Raw genomic sequence first — 23,356 nt, forward strand, 5'->3', positions numbered from 1 at the left:
TTGTCTCTATCAGTTTAACCAAGTTGATTTTATATATGGCAAATGTGTGTGTGTGCAAAAAAGAAAGGACAAAGGGAAGCCACCAAATAGCTTTCTATTAAAACAGTGCTAGTACTGGTCCCTCCTAGAGTCTGTTAAGGAGTTTAATGGCTGTGATAAAGGAAGAAATGAGGAAACATATTATGCCAACATTGAAGTCTCAAGTGGTGTCTCTGACTCCAGTGGACACAGGGCAATAGATCGTGATTGCTGTCAGGTATCTTATTTAAAATAAATTTAATTTGATGGTTCTCATCAATAACATGTTTAGGATTTTCCCCTCCACCAGTGTGTTTCCTCCCGCTCATTCTCTCTGAATTTCTCAGCCTTAACTTTGGACAAATTTAAGCCACTTTGCCATTAAGCCACTCGTGGATTAAGCATCAGTATATAATACTTATAAAATATATCTTAGCCTTCACAGTAGCTCAGAGGATGAGGATGGGTCACAGAATGTTTTTCAAACAATAGTTCCTACAACATTTTTAAGGAGTCCACCAGAAATAGCTTAAAAACATCTAGATCTTTACCAGCAGACATACATCTGGGATACCAAAGTATGCATCAAACTTGGAGAATGTGGGAGATTGTGGAACAGACAGTGGCTAGTACTTTCATTGAAGTAGGGACCCAGAGCCTTTTTCTCTATGGGTAAATGAACCAGTACCAGGAAATTTTCCCAGGCATAAGACTGTCTACACATTGACCTAGTTAGACCAGTACTGGGCACATTTAATTTACTGGTACGGCTTTAGCCAGAATACTTGAGCTCTGTATGTGTGATCTTAACAAGCAGGCTGATTTCTTATTTAAGAAAAGAACATACTTAACAGTCATCAGTCTTTCTTTCCCGATGAAGTGTTTTAGTGGTTTTGTTTTGTTTTGTTTTGTTTTGTTTTGTTTTACAATCTGACCAGGGGTATTTATGAGCTGAGATCAATGATACTGATCTTTATGATTTTATTTTTAACTACTGCTCCTGCATTAGCACCCATGTATACCATATGTATTTGTTATCTTTTCCTCCTGATCAGGAAGGGCAGTGTCTATCCTTTCCTCCAAGGATTTCTCCTCTTGCCTTTGCCACTCCCACATGTCACTGGCAGTATGTTAAGCCATTAGAGTCATGTTCTTGGCAACATCCCCACTTTTCAAAGCTTCATTCCCAATTCCCACGTAAGGGCTGACAGAGTTTGGTGACCTTTTGCATCAACACTTGTTTACTAAAATTAGATTTTAGTTTCCTGGCATACAACCAGACAGATTATACTCCTTAACCTGTCATCCATGTAAGGCAGGCAGCCCCATAAATTGATGATGATGCAGGGAAAGAAACTTCATGAAAAGTAAAAAGGGAAAAAAAAAAAAAAGACGCCCTAGCAGTTTATATACATCTATCTACAATGTGTATTCAGATGCACATATGATACTAAGTGATGGTGTCAGCCACAAAAGGTTGGTAGGTTAGATGCGGGTCAGATAAGCATCTAGCTATTTAGATGTGTATTGAAAGTTCATTTGAATTTAGTATTCATGTAAGTCACTAGTAAAACTCACATAAAATTAAACATTCCATGGCTACTCCAAATCTTTAAACTGGAGACAATGTTCCAAGTACCCAAATTTCCTTAGAAAGACCATGACTTCTTGTAGAAAGTGAATAAAATAAAATAAAATAAAATAAAATAAAATAAAATAAAAGAGGATTAGGAGAAGAAAGGAAAACCTTCAGTATGATATTCTGAGGAATAAGACTGCTCCAAAGAGAAAAGCTGCTTAATATTTCCCTGTTAATGAGCCCAGATAAATGACCTGAAAAGAGTGCATTCTTCTTAAACTGAGAATTTTAGTACACCCGGATTTATCTTATGGTAAGAATTTTGTTTCCATGATGCTTACCAGTGTATTAGAACATGGGAGGCAATCATTCTTCTACAAACTTTATGGTCTGGCTCACTCTGAGATCCAACAAGCTGATATATAGCTAGCAGAAAACAATCAGAAGATTGACAGGAAGTTTTGGTAATTTGGGACTAGCTATATGCAGTGAGGTGTTTTTTTTCTTTACCTATGAAACATTTAGTTAAGAGAACCTAGGTTACTAATCTTTTTTGAATCAAGATGTCGTTCAGCTTCCTTTGGAGCTCATGGTCTATATAAACTAGTGGATCTCTAAGATCTCTCTTCTCTCAGTGCTCACATCTGACATTAAACTTGATGCTGCGCATTGCTGCCCTTAATGAGGGATTTGTTTGTCAGTGCTTCAGCATCTCTACTGCTACCATCTCTGGAAAAGCCAGGCACCACTCTATTGGCTTCTACACATCACTCTTCCTTTAGGTCAGCATTTCTGAGAGTTGATTGAAAATGTGTGTTAACTATATCCCTCCTTGCTGGACTACGTATAGAACACTTCCATGAAATGATATTTAAGACCACCTTGGATATCTGAAAGGAAACAACTAGACTATGTTTTAGCTGGCTGTAAACCAGCAGAAATGATGGGATAGTAATACTATCTCTCTTACTTGACAGTCTAGGTCATGCATTTACCTGAGAGACGGTGTTAGGAAGTACGTGCAGAGGGGAGGTGGGGACCATGATGTCCTTCCAGCAGGGTAGTGTGTCTGATTCAGCCATGACGTACGAGAAGCACAGTTCCACTGTCTTCTCCAACACACAATACATCAGAGCAGAACATTGCTTGTGTGACTGCTTCACTTGGCCAAACGGCCCACATTCTTTCCTATGTGATGGTGGGGAAAGCAGAGTGTAGACCTTCAAAGTCTGAAGTTTTCTTTCTTTTCATGTGGTTATACTTGCAATTGTGACACTGCAAGTGACGCAAAGGGCGAAAAAAAAAAGGCTTCTTTTTTAGCAAGGTGCAAACACAGAGATATTATCCACCCACTGATTTTAATCTTCCTTCACAAATAGTCATGAATAACTAGATCCAAGCCACTGATGTCATCCCTCCTCCTCTACCTCTGCTATCAAGTTTCTTAGCCCTTCTCAGCAATGGACTGGGAAGATCAGTGCTCTTACTCAGCTGGGAAAAGGAACATTTTATGTTCCTTAAACTGCATTTTCTGCAGAATGTTCACAGTCCTTGGAGACACTATTATGAAGCCTTGCAATCCAGCTGGCAGTTTACACCACTTTAAAAGGCAGAAGTGAACACTGGAAACCCTAACTAGGGAAGAATACTGATCTTCTTCTGCCAAAGTGAAAGGAAAAACAATGTCAGGAGTAGGCTGGCTTGACATTCTTGCACTGGAAAAAAATGCTAAAACAGGTTTATTATTATTATTTTTTAATCCCCTTAAATTGTATTTTTGTTGGAAATGCTGGGCTTCCTAAATTATAAATAATAAGGCCGATGACACAAAAATATTTCAGTCAGAAAAAAGACTGAAACATTTCTTTTGGGTTGGTTGGCTGGCTGATGCTTTTCATGTTTCATCACCTCCTTGTTCTTTTATATGTGCTTCTCAGGCATGTTATGTGTCCCATGATGGACCTTCTTGCATACTGAGTCACAAACACTGTCTCCATTGCATCCTTTCCACTCCTTAACAAGAAGAGCATGGTTCATTAAAGGAAAGGCCATCAGCCAAAATGGTTAACGTATAAAGGGAAAGACTCCAGCTCTCACAAGAAACAATAGCTTTCTCAGTCAGAATATATCAGTTCTTACTTCTTTGCTAAAAATGTGAGTTCTCCTGAGAAAATACTAGTGTTTCATTTTCTTTGAAACTACTTCCTGCTTATGCTGCTACCTCCTCCCTTTCTGCAGGCAGGAGCCTGACTATTCTCTGTATCTCTGCATGGTGTCATTATTTTATTTTTTGAGTTTTCACTGAAAATTTCCAGAGAGTGACAACACAGGGACAACAGTTATGATTTGTTTTCTGATCATCTCTAGTCAACAGTGTTGTGTCTTTGACTTGTATTTTCCATTCAGATTTTCCCAGAGGATCTCTTACCTGTCTCAATGGAAAACATTAGTTTTAAGCAAATTCAGTTTTAACACTGTTGCACACACATGATCAACAAAATGAGGTTCAACAAGTCCGAGTGCAAGGTGCTGCACCTGGGTAAAGGCAGTGAGTACATACTGGGAAAATAACTCATGGAGAGTAGCCCTGCAGAGAAAGACTTGGGAGTTCTGGTAAATGGAAAGCTTGACATGAGCCAGCAGTGCATGCTTGCAGCCCAGAAGGCCGACTGCATCCTGGGCTGCATCAAAAGAGACTCTAGAAGGTTGAAGGCTCTCCTCTGCTCTGCTCTTGTGAGGCCCCATTTGTAGTACTGTGTCCAGGTCTGGGGTCCCCAGCACAGGAAGAATGTGGATCTGTTAGAACAGGTTCAGAGGAGAGACATTAAGATGATCAGAGGGCTGGAGCACCTTTCTTATATGGAGGAAGGCTCTGAGGGGACCTAATTGCAGCATTTCAGTGTTTAGAAGGGACATGAAAAATGATGGAGAGCAACTATTGCTCAATGAGATCATGACAGGACAAGAGGAATTGGTTTAAAACTAAAGAGGGAAGATTTAAATTAGATGTTAGGAAGAAATTCTTCATGCAGAGAGTGGTGAGGCACTGGTTGCCCAGAGAAGTTGTGGATGCCCCATTGTGGTGGTTTTAATCGGGTGGGCAGCCAAGCTCCAACACAACCACTCTCTCACTCCCCCTCTCCTCAAAGAGGAAGGGGGAGAAAATACAACACAAAGAGCTTGAGGTTTGAGATGAGAACTGTTTAATTAAAGGGAAAGGGAATGGGGAGAAAAAAGAAACAAAAGAAACAATAAGGCCACACGGAAACACAGAGAGAAGGAAAAAAAAATTATTCTCTACTTCCCATCAACAAGCAATGTTTGGCCACATCCTGGGAAGCAGGGCCTCAAAACACATAGCAGTTGTTCAGGAGGAACAGCCCCCTCTCCCTCGAGAGCCCCCCTTTTTATTGCTGAGTGTGACATCAGGTATTATGGAATATCCCTTTGGTTGGTTTAGGTCAGCTGCCCTGGCGATGTCCCCTCCACATCACTTGCCCACCCCCAGCCTGCTGGCTCTTGGGGGCTTGGAAGGAGTCCTGATGCTCTGCCAGCACTATGCAGCAATAGACACTGGAGTGATATCAATGCTGTTCCAGCTACAAGTGCAGAGCACAGCACTGCGTGGGCTGCTGCAGGGAAAGGTGACTCCATCCCAGACAGACCCAACACACCCATCCCTGGAGGTGCTGAAGACCAGGTTGGACCAAACCCTGGGCAACCTGACCTAGTGGATAGCACCCCTGCCCGTGGCAGGTGGGGTTGGAACTAGGTGATCTAGGTGAACTATATACCTTCCAACCCAGCCTGTTCTATGATTCTGTGAAAATCAACTGGATCTTCTCCATTGGATTCAGTAGGCTTTTGGGAGCACTCTATATAAAACTGGTCTTTGTAATTTAAAGAAGTCATGAGTAAAAGTTCCTTCTTCTCATTCTACCAAATCAGAAATTCCTACAGTCAGTTGAGTATTCCCCTTTTCCTGCATCAAAATGTAAATGCAAGCAACTCATAACTTGCTGTCTCTACTGGTACCTGTTCCTTTTCCTCAACTGTTCTGCAGTTCTACTTTGACAGCTCCTGCTCTAGTCATGGACTACTGTCAGTCCTAACACAAGGGTGGTCTTTTCCATAGAAATATGTATATAAATATGCACTGATCTCAGATTAACTTTCAGAAAAGCAAATTTGCTATGCATTTGCTATGCTTCACCTTCTTTTTTGAAAACAAGTAATGAATATTGGTTACCCTTTAATAACATTCTTCATACAGATTTGTCCATGCTTTCCATCTAAACATGATTCTTCAAGTTAACAATGTGCTTTTAAAAATCTTAATATGTCACATATAAAATTTATTTGTGGAATTATTCTCACTTCTTTCTTGCTCACCTATGAAGGAAAGCACTGACTGCGTAAGTTGCCTATAATGGTTCTAAATTGAAGGAATGGGAACTGTGACTGGTCTAGACCACACAGTGAATAGTCACCATTTTGTCATCTGCCTCTAGAAAGCCTTGGTACTGCTTGGTCCATGCAGTCTTTCAGTAACAAAACAAAATTACAGTAAAGGCCAAAAGTTCTAAATTTCCTGAACTGAACTTTTTTCATCTGTGTAACCTGTAAGGTTAGGAAGAAAGAGGCCACTTTGGTTGTTATTCAGTTTAGTCATTGGCTGAGAAGGAAAGAAATCCTCAGAAATGTAACCAGAATAATGTAATTCTTAGTGCTTGAGGTGTTTTTCAAGCATATGGTTAATTAATTTTTCATCTTTTGGCTGCCTATACCAACCAATAATATGGTTTACATTCACTTCTTCAGATAGGATGGTTACTAGATAGCGACTTGCAAGACCTTAGTTCAAGGGTGGTTTCACCACAAGTTTCCTGTGAGATTTTGCACAACATGGTTATGCCCAGCATTTTGTGATATTTTATTTTCTGTTTCCCACTGAAATAAGAAGCCCTGAACACAGAAAACCTTTGCCTTGTTTTTCCTGCTTAGAAAATAAGTGTATTTTTTCCTCATCTCAAAAAAATATATATATATAGATAGATAGATAGATATAAAGGAATTAAGGATCAGCTGTTTAAACTGACAGAAAAATATCCATTCTTACATGACTTGCTATCAGTTCAAGTGCTGCCCATTTTCACTGCATGTGCCCATAATGACCAGATCTATTACCTCCTACTTTCACTACTTTCACTGTGGATACCTCCTACTTTCACTACTTTCACTGGGGAGGAGTACTTCAGTGTCCAGTGAAGGCAGGTGAATAATGGTTTCACAGAGTGGAGGAACTCCTTCTATAGAGCAAAGAAGGAAATGTGTGTGTTACCTGAGTAAACCAAGGTAGTGAAAACTTACAGGGTTAAGTGACAGTGCCTTGAAGATATTTCCCTCTGAACTTAGACGCATTTTGAGTACAAAATTATCTTGTAATCTTCTGAAGGCCTCAGAATTATTTTATTTTATTTTATTTCTCTAAATCTCTGTATTTGCAAGATTAAAAAAAAATAAAAATCTATTTTCTTTGTTTGTTTCACAATGTCCTTTTTAAAAGACAATATTTTAATCTTGCAGTGACTTTTATTGCTTTCAAAAGTAACAGTTAACTAAAATTGTCAGTGATAGATGTTTGAGTAGAAAAAATGTTTTCAGGAAAAAAATGTGTTTTGGGATAAAAAAAAAAAAGTCAAAATATATACTTGCACATTTTTTTTTTAAATTTATTTGATCTGTTTGTTTGTTTCCACTATAGCCTTCAATTCTGTTCATAAAACGTAAGCCCATATGGTCTTGTGTACACATACGAATAAGCATATCAGCAGCTTGAGCTTTGGTATATCCATTTTTCCTACTATGACATTTCAACATATGACCTATGTAGTAGCCAGCACCGAGGAAGACATGATCTCCTTCCCAAACAGATAGTTGTCTTAAAACACAAAACATAACACTGGAGATGTGTAAAAAGGGTCACAAATCAAGATCAAAGTGAAGTCTGCATGGAGAACCCATCCTAGGTATCATATGAGAACAAGTAATCATAAAGCACCCTTCAGGCTGAAAGTAGCATTTCCTTAGAATAGGTAAACAGGATTGCAAACGAAGTTCTGTCTGTGGCCTTTTATGTAATATTGAACAAAAGCATAATTTCCTAGGTTCTATTTTCCCTTACTGCAGGTGAGAAATGATGCATTTTCTTCCTCTTGATGATGCATTTTGAGATGGATGTACAGCCTCTTATTGTCAGGGAAAAGAGACAAGCATCCCTGACAGTGTTCTGTGATCTGTGATCATCAGTGGATAAGTGTCTCTCCTAGGCAAAAGATCAGGATCAGAATTGTGCATCCCCCTGTATTTTCTCTGTGTATAGTAGAATTTGAGCTAAGCATGAGGAGCTACGGTGATTACAAAACACTTTCCTTGAATATGTCTTTTGATCTCTGGCCTCCAAATTATATCAACCTCTTCCCTTCCGAGAAGTTGCTCACTTCTTAGAAACAACCACCATTCGGTGAGCTGCTTGTGAACTTTTGCTCTAATGGAAGAACTAGAAATGCTCTAGTTAAAGGTCAGAAGTTTTCTGGGTTTTTGTTTTACGTGTGGGAGATCAGTATTGGTGATTTTTATTTTCTTCACTCTGCCCCATTTTTGTCTAGTCAGCATGAGGAACAGATGTGGGCTTTCATCCAACAGTGTGTAACATGATAAATATTCAGTCTGAGTTTTAATGTCTGGCGTTGTGTCCGCTGGAAATAGTTTTGAACACTGACAGCTATACTTGGCATTTGGTGGAATCAGCTGGGCTATCTAGGGATCACAAGGTCTGAATAGAAGAACTGCAAGACCAAAAAAGTTGTCATGTCTTTTTTTTTTCTTTTTTTTTTTTTTTTTTTCTCAGCACAAAGTTTTGCTGACATATCTGAAATCCTTTGTCAGGAATCCGTCTGTCTATTTCATACATTTATTAGACAAAAACTGGGAATGAGAAGGAGAGCTTGCATATTAAGTACTCTTAACCATTTTTCTTGGATGCAGGACATTTCTGGGTGCCAAATGCAAATTTATATCTTGGAGCCTTGCAGAATGAGAGAGAAGGGGCGGGGGGGGGGGGCGTGGAACAGAGAGAAAGAGAGCGAGAGAGAGAATGCTTTTCTTTTAACTGCATTTGTAAAAAGTCATACATTTGGCATTCAGACCACTCGGAAATGAGCTTGACAGATGCTGGCTGTGATAATCGTGCTGAACTAGGGGAAGTGATCTGGCGATACACCTAAGAGGTGAATCATGCTGCATCGTAGACTTATTTTTAATACAGAGAAACTCAAGCTTTTATGTATCACTCCAAACTCTCATGTGGAGTGTTTGGACTAACTTCCTCCACCCACAAGTAGCTGACTGTGACTTGACTGACATAACATAGGATGTAGCACCTGGCGATGCTATTATTTGTTGGATGCATTTCATGCTTATCTGGAAAAAATGCAAATGACTCACTATTTCTACTTTTCCTTTACGAAATTATACATAATAAAAGTTCTCAGGAGGGAACCTTTATAGTATCCTTATCCTGTGTTGACATACAGACTCCCTTGTGCTTTATATGTAATTTCAGCGACTAGTAACTTAGGAAATTTGACACTTTCATCTCTAACTCATTGCTTCCTAAACCACATTAATTTATACTTTAGCATATGTACAGAAGCAGCCCAGGTACCTAACTGCTACTTAAGCACCGTTGAAATCCAAATAGGAAGTGGCATACCACCAAGGCATTTGACTGACCATGGTGTAGTTGGCTGAAACCCATCTTTGTCTTGGCAACATCCTGCTGGGTACATGCGGCAGCAGAACTTTAGCCATCTGGAGAAACATACAGCTAAAATAGGAGACTTCCTCAGAGTTTAGACCCACCATCTAAGCAGCACTTTTCAGGCTCTTAATTTCAGACCTATTCTTACTTAACTTCCATTTATGTCCAACCCAGAGCATGCAGATCTTCCTTTTAGTTTGCATCCTTAGACGTACTGATAAGCATTCTTTAATAGATATGAATTTTTAATGTGATGTAAATGCCAGCTATCTTTGACAGAAAAAGTTACTGTGGTTTCCAAAGGTGTTAGTCATCAAATATGAAAGCTCATCACTGCTGAAAGTCAAGACTTGTTTACTGACAATATGACTTGTGGGCTGGGGGAGGATTTTCAGAGGTTCAAGATGCTTTAATCAAAGGCAGTTACCTGCCACTAGTATTTCTAAAGTTCCCTATCTCCTTCTATTAGAAATACATATATTATATTATATTAATACATATCATTAACCCTTAATTTTCCATCTAAGTAATATGTTTCAAATCTGATACACTTTCTGGAAGCAATATCAAATTCAGACTGTCAATAGAATAACTGCTGGTAAATCACTATAGGTTTGCTTTCTTTTCCACTAGAAACTTATTTTCATAGTCCTTCTTATCTGCTAGTGATCATCATTAGAGGATAGGAAGGAACAGGAAGGATAGGAAGATTTCTTGTCTGATCCAGTCTGTCCATCCGTACATTCCCATTCCTAGCACTATATAGTAGTGCTGGCATCTGCTATATCTGCTATCTGTTATATTGCATCTGGAAATCTGGAATATGCAATATAACAGTTGCAGAGCATATGAATATTTAATTATTCTAAAAAAAAATAAAAAAGTGGAAGATTGTCATGGATTATTTTAAGATGGAAATATCTGAAAAAAAAAGCTTAAGTATTGAGAACTTATCCATAAGAAACATGCTTAGGACTTGAAGAACTAGATTACAACTTGCTATTAATATAGAACAAATTTATTTGCCAGATGTTACATGAGCTCTGAGACCAAAAAATGCTGTCTCAGTGGAGTACTACAGAATTTTACCTACTGAAACAATTTAAGGTGATGAGTATTGTTGACTGCACATTTAAAAAGAAAAAAAAATAGTTACCTGGGTTATGTACTTTTCATCCAGGAAAAGAAAACTAGTTTAATTGACACTAGAAAATTAATATTTTACATAAGACTAAATGACTGATGTATTCTTGTCATTTTAAAAAATACAGATATTAGAATGGTATAGGAATAATGTCAACATTTCAATCCATAATTTATATTTTATTTTATCATTTAAAGGCTATTATATTTATATACCTGTATATGTCTATTGCATATTTATGTATCTTTATATACTATAATTGCATATCTATGCAAGTGAAAATAATTGTTTCTTAAATTTAGAAACAAAATATTTGTGTGTTTTCAGGAACATAAACTATTTAAGCTTATTACGAGTACATAACAAGTCCTTCCCCCAAAGCGTTTTAGTCACTTATCAGTGAACTAAAGTTCCTGATAGCTGGATGATCTTGATCTTTCCAAGTTAAGATCAAAATTCACTGGATATGATATATCAGAGTGAAGTTTCTCAGTATGCTCAGAGAAAATGTGCTTTTGATAAATGCCCTGACAACTCTGTGCTACCTAATGCATTACTGAATGTCAGAACATTTTCAGGTCACAATTGTGTTCTGTGGGGACACAACTGATTCCTTTCATTACACCTGTCTTGTTTCCTTTGAGTGCTATCCCATGTTACTGCTTGGACATACTGAAGTGCTGGGAATGTAAATAATCATGAATATGTCCCTTTCACACAATCAATAGGTTTCACCTCTGTATTACATATTTTTGTAGATGCTAAATAAACATCATAACTGACCCTGTGAGCTGTCATTATAATGCCTGTTTTGTAGACCAGATGAGAGAGAACTGAAATGAACTGGTCTTGCATATGATCAGCTGGAAGAGAGAGGAACACTTCCTTGCAACAAAAGCTCCTATATGTTTCTTAAAGTAACTAAAAGAGCATGAAATAAGGAAAATATAAAATATACGAATATACTTTATAAATATATTTATAAAAATAAAATATTTATAAATTTATAAATAATAATAAAAAAATTTCAGCGTATTTTATTTTATCTGCTTTGGTAAACAGTCCTTTAGCTTGTCTATCCAGGCAAGCTATTTTGATAGAAAGTTATTGTTTTGACTTATGGTTGGTTGAATTTCTGTTACCTTAAACTACTGATATAATGCTCATTATTAAATAATATCTAAACTTTTTAACAGGTTAACATTATTCAGCTGAGTTTTATCACTGCTGATATTGAATTAGAATAGCCATCACTTAATGAGTGTTTGCCGGAAGTCAAATGCTATTTCATCAATAGATAAAGACATAATTTTCCTTCCTTCCTTCCTTCCTTCCTTCCTTCCTTCCTTCCTTCCTTCCTTCCTTCCTTCCTTCCTTCCTTCCTTCCTTCCTTCCTTCCTTCCTTCCTTCCTTCCTTCCTTCCTTTCTACTCTGACTCATATATACCTGTGCAAAATGTATACAAACTACTGCAAAATGTTTACAATATGCCTGTACCAAATGAAATGGAATAAGAATCTGTACTTAGTTTTCCTTGAAAAACCCTCTTTTTCTTGAGAAATACATTCTTCAGCAATCTTGTAAACAGAGATGGAGATTCACATGGTTTGTATTATCAAGTAGGAGTACTAGCTTCATCTTTCACAATGAAGTACTCACTTAAGATTTTATGTGGTTAACTTAATGTGATGGAGAAATAAGAATAAAATCTTTAAACTTTTGTGCTTATGATTACAATAAATTGAGACTGATCAGCAAGAGCTTTAGGAATTCCAGTTATATTTCAAATCTCCCATGGAAGGTGACGGGAAAAAAATGAGCTGACTATAGTCATCAAGAATTTCAAAAAATCTTGAGGACAAATTTGTGAGGTTGTGGGTCAGGCATTCTGTGAATTTTGGTAGTTCCCTTAGACTATGGAAATATGCTTCTCCATCTGTAAAACTGACATTGTAATTAGCTGTTCACAAGCTTGCTCCATGATTCTATGATTCTTGCCTGATCACTTTGGTCAAAATTACAGTCTTGGACGTATACTATTTGGGATATGGCTTTGCATTTATCAAACTTCTGAGACTCTTTGAACCCAAGACCTTCAAATGACACACTGTTTTGGTCTCTCTTTCTCTGTTTCTAATAATAACAGTGTATTATCAATCAATCATTTCATTATATTTCAATACTTCTTTTCCACTGCTGGTTACTGGACAGTTCAGTCAGCAACTGTGAGGAAAAAGACCCTGTTGCTACTGGTATTGGGTTTTACCAAAAATGTGGTAACATCACTTTTGTTTGGCTTTCATTCTTTTTGTTTAGCAAAAAATGAATGCTCCAAGGGTTATGAAAAGAGTGCTTAGAGGCTGTCGTGTTTGGGTTCTCAGCCTAATATTTTCTGATTTTCTTGAATGGATCACACCTCTGACTGATTTATGAACCTTGCAACGTATGATTGTCTAATTACTTCACACTGGTGAGAGGAGCTCATCCAAAGCTCTCCTACACAATTAATATTCTATTTTCAAAGGATCCCTGGAGGTGAGAAAAAATGCATTTCTACAGACATTTATGTTAGATTGTCCAGAGAGTACAGACATGAATACTTCACACTGTATAAACTGACCAACATAGATATTTGCATTCTTCCTTTTTCACTCACTGTTTCCACAATCAAACTGAAGGTGAGATGAACACAGAAGTTTCAGGTAACTTATAGAATTGAAAAAGGTCGTTCTCAAAGATCGTGTTCCAATGATGATGCATTGGATGATGCATGGACAACAACAGGTACCACTAGATCAGGTGATGGAAGAAAGTGGAGATAAGCACAGGCCATTGGCTGGCTTCATTTCATTTCTTGCTGCTCGTACAAAGCCACTGATCTCTACTTGCTCACTGCAGTGTTATTGTACATCATTTGAAGTGGCTGTTGATGGCTACTCTTATGGGTAGGAGAGTATATAAAGCAGATCACAGCTATGATTTTGTAATGACAGTTCTGGTGGTGTTTTTGTAACAAGAAAAATTGTAACATCCTATGAAACTTCTTCTGTTTTTTTGTTTTGTTTTGTTTTGTCTCTGAACTTTTTTATGTGACCATTCAAAGATAGTCTCAGCTGAATTTTCTTTATTAGACTAACCTAGATTTCTGTTTTGTTTTGTTAGTGAACTCTAAACTGGTTTCACAGACTTTGCAGAGGATAGGCATTCCTTTCTATTTCTAATTCATCCCATGTAGCTATTGAATGATGACGGCAGTATTAACTTAATGCTTGGACATTGGAACCCAAAATAATAAGTCGAAAGAGAAGAGACTGTCAAGCCACAAAACTAAAACCTTTGGGCTATGATTTAACTTACTACTTATTTTTCTCATTTTGATGCTATCAATACTTTAGTTCTACCCTTGATGTGATGTGCTATGCCAGGTATGATTTGAGGCATTTTGCTCTTTAATGTGATATGTGGAGTATTTCTTATTTGTTTGCATTATAACCCATGGTTTTTTTGTTGTTGATGTTGTTTTGTTGTTGTTGTTGTTCTCATTCAGATGTGTGTTATTAATTGTCTTAATGTGAGCTATAAACATCTCTCAGATATGCACCTGTACTTCCTATTTAACTCACACAAAAATCAGATCTCAGTAAATAGAACATATACATTTCTGGGGAAATCTGATAGCCAGGCAGTCTTCTGCCTCTGCATTAAACAGGCTTAGGACACCAGATTGTTAGTATTGGCTAATAATCATTGATACCATTGAAGGTGATCACTTTTCCTTGTAGTTTTGGCTTGGGCTAACCAACAGTGTGCAGATGGTGTATGGGGCCAGTGTGTGGGACAGAGCAGGATGGGAAAATGTCTCATGTTTCTACAATGGACCTAAGCATACTGTTCAACTTTTCTGAAGGAGAGGGAATCATAGAATCATAGCATCACTTAAGTTGGAAAATACCTTCAAGATCAGCAAGCCCAACACTACCAAGTCCACCACTAAGCCATGTCCCTAAATGTCATGTTTCTATGTGTCTTATTTACCTCCAGGCATGGCAACTCTAACACTTCCCTGGATAGCCTGTTCCAATGCTTGACCACACACTCCATGAAATTCTTCCTTATATCCAATCCAAAAATTCCCCCGATCCAAGTTGGAGTGGCAATCCACATGAATGAAAGTCTCTAAATTTGCCAAGTATTACAGTAAAAAAGTTACAGATTTATTTGTTTGTTTATTAGTATCAAGAGTAACAAATTAAAACAGGAGGAATAGGTGCAATACAGAGAGATGAGATTAAATCTGAGAAATAATTCCTCACCTACTTTTAAGAACTTTGATGGTGGAGGAAAATTTGAAGGGAATTACCTGCTTTCATGACCTGTTATCCTCAAGGGTACTTAAGTTATCAAGGTTTATATAGGATGCTCAAGAGTTGGAAAGTATTTCCAAGAGATGTTATTTCTATTCCTGATTCTGCTACCATTCCAAAATAAGACCCTAGAAACTTGTTTCTTTTGGTAGGGAACATAGTGTCAATATTTTCACGTATTATTTCTTGCCTTTTGTCTTCCACATAGGTTGTCCTTTTGAAGTACAGACAGAGCTTACTGGCAGTGGAGTCTACAGTAGTGACTGCTCTGTGTAATACCAGTTATGGTTTATACTTATGATTTCGTAGAATTATGATATGAAAAGTTCCCTGTTATTTGAAATATTTCTCAAGTGCTAAGTACCTCAAAGGGTGAATGTGAGACAAAACCATTATCAAACATGCATAAAAGGATGCTACTGCCTGAGGATTTGCTTTCTTGGCTTTCCATAGCATAATTTCTTTTCACTACTGCAAAATCAAAAATGCTGTAGCTGCATAATAAAGGTGCTACAAACTCATTCTGCTGGTTCAGGTCTATTCAAAATGTTCTCTCTGCACAAAATTTAATGTTTTGTTGGAAGAGGCATCGTGTGTTCCCTGCAATGGGCATAAAACCATAAAATCAGTATAAATTCTGCACTTTTTCCTTCACTGAGTTCAACAATCATAAACCTGCTCCAAGCAAGATGAGAACTGCTGTTTGTGATATTCACAATGGGGAACCATGGCATGAGTGGCAACTGAGCTTGTCAAATAAATAATTGCTTTCAAACAATAGTTAGGATTTCCATTTCTCCAATAGGAAATCCAGGGATTCAGTAGAACTCATGACAATCACAAATGTTAAATATCAACTTGAAGAGTCTGACTAGAAAACAAGCATTTTGCCCATCTCCATTTCTGAATGTTCATACTCAAATACAAGGAGCATTGCTTTTCAGGGGGTTGATGTTCAGTCTACAGATCACAGTTCTAAGATGTCTCAAGCTGAATCCTCCACATCACAGAGTAAAACAACTCTGTTTTGTCTCATAAATGGCAAACAGTACATATATATGAACTCAAGAAATAAAAGAAGTTTTACTCGTTGGACAGGTTATTCCAAGGATACAATTTTGTTTGTAACTAAAATGTCTTTATGGCCTTGACTTACTGCTCTTACATATAAAGCTAAACTCTGATCTCTGTTATACCAGGTTCAATCAAAATCACTCCAAGTTCTGTACCTTTGTCAATCAATGTATTATCAACGTGTTAAAGTCAAGTACTAACAAAATCTGAATGAGTTCTTTGAATTTGAGATAGACAAAAACAAACAAAAACATATACACACACAAAAAAATAAAAATAAAAATAAAAATAAAAATAAATAAAAAAAAAACAGGTGTATAGTTTAAAAAGTAAAGTGTTGATGTATGAGATGACTTTTTCAAAAAGGTGTTTGGATGTTTCAGGAGGAAAAACTTCAAAAGATAATGATGGATACAGACAGGAAACACAGAAGGTTCTGGATAACTTAATTGCCTCTTTTTTTGGCCAACTAACTCTGTCAGGTTTGCATAGACCTGGCAATCTGAAAAAACTCTAGTCTCCTACAAAGATCTCCTCACATAAAGGTGTGAGGAGAAGAGATCACAATCACAGAATCACAGAATGTCTGAGGTTGGAAGGAACCTCTGGAAGACAATCTGTCCAACTTCCCTGCTCAAGTGGGGCCACCTATAGCAGGTTGCCTAGGACCATGTCCAGATGAGTTTTGAAGATCTTCAAAGAGGGAGACTCCTTGTGGGCAACCTGCGCCCATGCTCCATCACCATGCACAGTAAAGACGTGCTTCCTGATGTTCAGACAGAACCTCTTGCATTCCAGTTTTTGCCCATTGCCTCTTCTCCTGGCACTGGGTGCCACTGAAAGGAGTCTGACTCCATCCTCTGCACTCTCCATTCAGGTAGTTATATACATTGATAAAATCCTCTCTGAGACTCCTCTAGGCTGAAGTCCCAGATCTCTTGGCCTTTCCTTATGACAGAGGTGTTCCAACCCCTTAAACATTTTTGTGGTACTTGATGAGATGAGGTGCGCTAATCTGAGGATTAACAGTCTGAACACATTATCAATGTAGATCAAAACTAGGCTTGTCCCTTAATCCCATATTTCCTGTCTTTCAAAGTGGAAACCTGAACCCTGCGCTTCAGTGTTTGTTTTTTTTTTTTTGGTGCAAGCTGTCAGTATGTCCTGGTGGTCCAGGATTGCTCAATGGTGTTGCCAAAAGGCAAGCTCTTTCTCGTGTCTGATAGAGCCAGGCTTGAGCAGGACTAAATGTGATACACTTTGCTCTGTTCAGTAGATACCCTGAGCAGAGCTCTTCCCAAACAGAGGGAAGGTTCTCTCAGCCTAAATTACAGCCAAGAATGTGACCAAAAACATAGGTCAGAGCGGTTTGTGTGCTTAACCCAGCTCTCAGGTCCCTTTTTCCCCTTGCAACAGAGATCAGCATGGCATGAGCTCTCCTCTTTTGTTAGTGTCAGGCCATAAAGACAGGGGTAAATTGACCTGTCATAGGCATGGTTAAGAAAGGTCACAGGTTCAGGTAGGACATCCTCTGACCTTAGTTCCAGGTAGGCCCAGTCTGAGCCATGCTCTTGATCGCTAACACAAATGTTTAGCCATTTATTACTTTCATTGCAAAGTGGAGGAAATCGCACATCAGAAGGCAGTGAGAATTTCCCACAGAAAACTTGGATTCAGTTTTTGTTGCTGCTTGTCACTTCCTGACTGCATTGAAAGCACCATTTATTGTTATCTTGCCTGGGTGTCCATGAAAATGATTTGATTCAGGGCCAGCAGTAACCCAGCTCTTTCCCATCTAGCTTTACTTGCCAGAGTCTTAAACTCTAAAGGGCCCAACTGCAGAAATAATCTTGTTAACTCTGAGCTTTCATAAATTACAAATCAGGGTCCTTAAAATTGTGAGACATGCCTAAAAATAAATAAATAAATAGGTAGATAAATAAATTATGTCTTATGATAGTAATATTGATCTATTTTGTGTCTTCTCTTTTGTAAGACTGAGGAATGCACTTGTATGATATTTTAAAGCTTTTCTCTGCAGCTATGCAAATTGGAAAGAAAGAACATTAAGAGTCTTTTTATACACACATTCCAGCATTTGGAAGATCATATTAAAAATAAATAAATAAATAAACAAATAAACTTTAATAAGAATATCTTGTATAATATAAATTAAAGGACATTTTTCAGTTCCCCTATCTTCTGTAAGGAATTATGTTGCAAATACTCCTTAAAATCACATAATTTAAAAACTAATTAATTTTGTTAAATGAAATTATGCTGAAAAATCTTACTTGCAAGGAGTATCATCGAGACTAATGTTTCCATAAGATAGAGAGAAAACAGTGAGCTGGATAACAATGTTGCTGCTGAAACAATCTGAAGAAAACCTACAAGCCAGTTACTAACCACTAGAGGTTTAGAAAGCATGTCTCTATGAGCAGATTGTTCTCCATTAGTTGTCAGAGATTTCTTTCATTAGTTTGGGCAAAATAGAGAACTAGTTTTGTAGTGATGCCAGAACCCACCATAGCAACTGTAAATGCCCCAAACAAAAAGTTATATATCAGGAAGATATGGGTTGAAACACTGGATCCAAATCATTCGTGGATAAAGAAAAAAGTTAGATACACTTGTTCACTTCCAGCTGCTTGCAACCTCTGTTATCTGCCAGAGCAGTGTCCAAATGCAACCATCAATGACCCTGAAGAAATTCAACAGCTAAGCCTGACTTTTCCTGAAAGCCCCAGAACCATTTTTCTTAGGTGTGTCTCAAACAACCAATCATTTTAATCAAAGAACATGATCACCCTTGGTTGATTTACACCAGAATATTCTTTAATCACACACTAGTGAAAAAAACTCACACAAAAAATTCCTAAACATCAAAACCAGTGAAATTGCCCTTTCTTCATACTTTTTCCTTCACCTCTGTCTTTGTTGTAAAATGTTTTTCATAGAAAGAAGCTGTGTGTATTTATAGTTTCCTGTACAAAGAGAAATCTGACTCATACCTAAAGTAATGGCTCCTTCTTCAATGTAGTATGTTGTTGTGGTTATTGGGTTGGCTTCAGAAAGGCAGACTGAGAAAAAGCCACCAAAGATGAAGACAAATGAACTGACTAGCTAATTCAGTGTCACGGTCAGCTTTTCGGTCTCTTGGTCTCATTACAGCTGGTTGTTTAAAAGTCCATCAAGACGGAAATAGAAAACACTCAACTCTCTTTTTAAAGGTATATCCTTGCTGCTGTAACCCCATAAATGCAGTATTGAGCATGTCTGAGAGTTGTAACTGGAGATGTAAGTTGCTTAATCAGAGGCAAAGAGGCCCTGATACTCTGTTCAATATAAAGAACTTTTTTTTTTTTTTTTTTTAAGCTCAGTTGTTCAGATGGAGTGATTAATTTATCTGCAGAGATCCAAAACTTGATGGCCCATTTTTAACAGGGAGAATGGAAAATACTTTCTATTCTCCATATATATCGTAGATAGGGAGAATGTTTTAAAAATATTGCGAAGGGGTACGTATGCATGTTTAAATGTGAGTTGCATGTGCCAGTTGTGTGTGTGTGTGTATGTGTGTCAGCTACTGCCCTCTGCTGCACAGAATTGGATCTTCCAAGCAGCTCAAAAAACAGAAACCTTAGATGAAGAACAATGCACTCAAGCTTTTGAATCTGGAAAAATTATTTCCCTCCTGACACTGAGATGTTCAGAGAGTCACCATACTTTGCTCTAAGCCTGTCATGAAACTTGTAGAAGGTCTCAGTTTTCTTGCAATGAATCCTGGAAATTGCAGCAGTTCATGCTGCAGCAATGTCTTTGGAAAGTCAGGACAAATCTGTTAAGCTTACTAGGTTCCTCATTCTCTACCCCAAGTTGAGAAGGAGAAGTAGGTTCTACCAGCCCTTGTGCTCAGCCATTGCCTGAGTATGGGCTTGGTCACTTCTCCATGCAGCAAGGAAGAGCAAGACATGAACATCACTTCTCTTGAGAGAAGGCAGTAGGAAATATTTGTCATCTTCAAAAGGTAACTTGAATGGCTCAGCATATGCATGTCTGAGGAAATTAAATAATCTGGGAAATCTGCAAGTCTTAATTTGCATATTAAGACTTGGAAAATACATATCTTGTATTAAATTTGTGTAGCTGAGGATAAGAAGCATTGTTTAGACTGTTCAGAGAACTGTGGTAAAGGGGAAAAAATACTGGAAGTATTTTTAAACTGACCTGACCCTTTTCTGATTCAGATTTAGGGGCTCCACCTACTGCTAAGGTGAAAGTGTGGATGGCTTCAGTACAGGGAAGTTTCGGCTTTGTCTGAAAAGAGCTGAACACTCCCCAGCCAGCAGACTACTCTCCAGACTCCAAGCAAGCAGAAGACCTCACAGTCTGCTCTCCGCTGCTCCTTCATATGTTTGAAAGAGATTACAGCCCTCACAGGTCATTGTGGTTTAACCCGGCAGGCAGCTAAACACCACACAACCATTCACTCACTCATCTCACCCCACCCCCAGTAGGATGGGGAAAAATCAGGGAAAGAAAAAAAACAAAAACAAAAACAAAAACAAAAACAAAAAGTTAAACTCTTGAGTCGAAAGATAAAGATATTCTAACAGGGAAAATAACGTTAATAATTATGATAAAATCACAAATAAAATAAATGACATACAATGCAGTTGCTCACAACCCACTATTAATTATTATAAAGTAATAGTATTAATTAATTAATTAATAATCTCACGGTGCCCCATGGTGTGGTATGTCCCTTTGGTCATGCTGGACCAGCTGTCCTGGCTGTGTCCCCTCCAGCTCCTGGTGTACCCCCAGCTCCCTGACAGACTTTTTTGAATCTCTATTATTTCCATAAAGACTTAAAATTGTATGTGTGTTTGTGGAAGTGTGCATATAGATTACGAATATGTACACAAGTCACATGCCTGGACAAAGAAGGGACTATGGAAAGTGAATAAGAAGAAACTGAATTGCTCACAGCTACACTTTGTCAAAACTTCCAAATTAGAATACTTTTTCTCATAGGAAATTGTTATTTAAGACTTTCCAGATAGAAATCTCACATATTTATCTTGTGTGTGATTTTCTTCCTTCCACCTGCTCTTCTTTCAAATTACTTATAACCACAGCATGTGGAATTGTGAATTGATTCAAACTGTCTTAACATGGTCTGGTGATAAGAATAAGAAATAATGGTACAAAGGAATATTTTCTTATATGTTTTACACTATGTGGTTAAAACAGACATGGACAGTCAAATACAGTGGGAAAAACGAACAAAACAAACAAACAAAAAAGTGTCATGGTTGTATGAACATTTTGAATTACTGATTACAAAGACAGTACAGAACTCTACTTAAAAGCCAAGGTTAACCAGAACCTTACAAGTTGCCAATCATTGGTTTTAAAGGATTGAGCATATTTGGTTAATTACATTTCTGCAGTTGCAAAGTCACCAGTTATCCCTTCTATTCTTCATATCTCCCCTTCATTATTTTTCCTATCTTATCAAGCATTCTACTATAACCATGAAAGTAGCCAGCCATAGCTACAGCCTCAAAAGTCACTTTCAGAACCTACCCAAACAATTTAAGAAAAACAGAACATGCCTTTTTCATACTTGGAAGCCTGGGCTGAAATGACCACAGTATAAATATGATCACCAAAATGTGAGTAGACATGGTAGATTTTAGTTACTCAGAGACATCTGTGTCCAGGACTTCAAAACCTTCTGCACCTTTTTCTTGAATGTCTGGTATCTGAGAAAGCTTGTGGACAAAATGAGCCTTTTCTTTTTGCTGTCATTCCATCCTTTGCCAGAGACAGTTACGCTCACTTAGTGACCACGGGGAAGACATTCTTGCATTAGCACTGTAAGCAGAAAGTGTCTGTTCTGTCCCAGCTTGAGTTTAAGGGACACATAAAATATGAAGGAAGCTTGTCAGCTTGGATTAACTTTGCAGACAGCTCTTCTTCATCTGTGTTGCAAAGGAAGAAACAAGCCTGGAAAAAGAACATTTCTGTAAATGTGTCACAGGCTTGGCTGTGTGTGATCAACATTAAACTACTATTGTTTGTTGGCTACTGAAAGTGACAAAACAAAAGTGAGAAAAGATGTTTCATTAAGTTCAAGTTGCTAAGTGCAGCTCAAGGGGAGATAGGTCGATAGGTCCCTACAGATATTCACTTCAAACATACAGATTTAAAAAAAAAAAAAAAAAAAAAAAAAAAAAAGACTTAAAATAACAAACAGATTATATAAGCAAATTTCAACATCCAGCTCACAGCTCAAAGAACATGTTCTTGATGGTAGCAGCTCAAATAAATCACTTCCACTAAGAGGTAGAAGTAGTTTAGAGTCTAAATCTCTCCTCTGACTTAAAAGAAGCTAGTGAGCATATTGGTTTTGCTTGTTTGTTTTGTTTTTGTTTTGTTTTGTATTTCAAATAATTGTGGACTTGTTGCTATTGTAAGTTTTGTTTTATGTTTCTGGAAGAATTAAATTGTGAGGATGAGCACTATCTCTACATGGAAATCTATCCAGGAGACTGGAACTCTAATCATCTACAAAGGTAATAAAACCTGTATAGAAAAATAGGAGAGATGATACTGGGGTTGCTGTGACATTCCTTTCATAGGCTGTGTGTAGCTCTGTGAAATCTCACTGTGTAGGTGAGGTCTTACTCAGTTTTAGGACAGTCATGGAAAGCATTAAGTACACTGATTATTTGTAATTATGGAGATATTTAAAGGGCAGAGATAAGGGAACTGTTTTAATGTTAGTGAATTGTACAATCACTTGGTTTTCATTTTCTCTTCAGCTACATTTGGCATCTTACCTCTGCCTTTAGGAACTCTTTCCCTTTTGTATCAGTGAGTCCCTGATTTAACACAAACATTGCAGTATCACTATTTCATATGTAAAGAACTGTATTCATCTAGCTTTCTACTTACTGACTATTTTTCGTGCTTTGAGAATATAAGTAAAAAGCATCCTCTGCTGAGCATTCTTTATAAAAGTCACTTCTCACCTTATTGGTTATTTGTCTTCGAATCCACTATATTTCTTCTGCATATAATATCCCTTCCCAGTAATAATAAACCTCTTAGAATTCTATCCTGCATTCAAGTTCAATATTTGTGTGTTTTCAATGAGATTTAACATCATTCAGGATTGCATTGTGTATCACGTAACTATTTGTTCCTCTGGAAATCAACATAAAGTTACCATGCTGAGTCTGTAGCATTACACAAATGCATCAAAATAGTTCAAAGTGACCACACACAGTGCAGTGAAGCAACAGAGGTATCCAAGTATTCAAAGCCTTTCACTATTTCCT

At 37.5% G+C, this 23,356-nt stretch overlaps 1 long non-coding RNA gene across 2 annotated transcripts in view; it reads right to left on the reverse strand.

Annotated features, from left to right (window-relative positions):
* LOC137851487 (uncharacterized) overlaps positions 1-23,356 on the reverse strand; it is a 279,957-nt gene that overhangs the window by 23,391 nt on the left and 233,210 nt on the right. The window contains exon 9 of one of the 2 annotated variants that reach the window (XR_011093241.1): positions 18,301-22,019. The exons of the other annotated variant lie outside the window; for it this stretch is intronic. This is a non-coding gene — a long non-coding RNA (uncharacterized lncRNA). Of the gene's footprint in view, positions 1-18,300; positions 22,020-23,356 lie in introns of those variants that run through there. 2 annotated transcript variants of the gene reach the window in all.

This window comes from Anas acuta, chromosome 2, assembly GCF_963932015.1.
Source record: "Anas acuta chromosome 2, bAnaAcu1.1, whole genome shotgun sequence".
NCBI classification, from domain to species: Eukaryota; Metazoa; Chordata; class Aves; order Anseriformes; family Anatidae; genus Anas; species Anas acuta.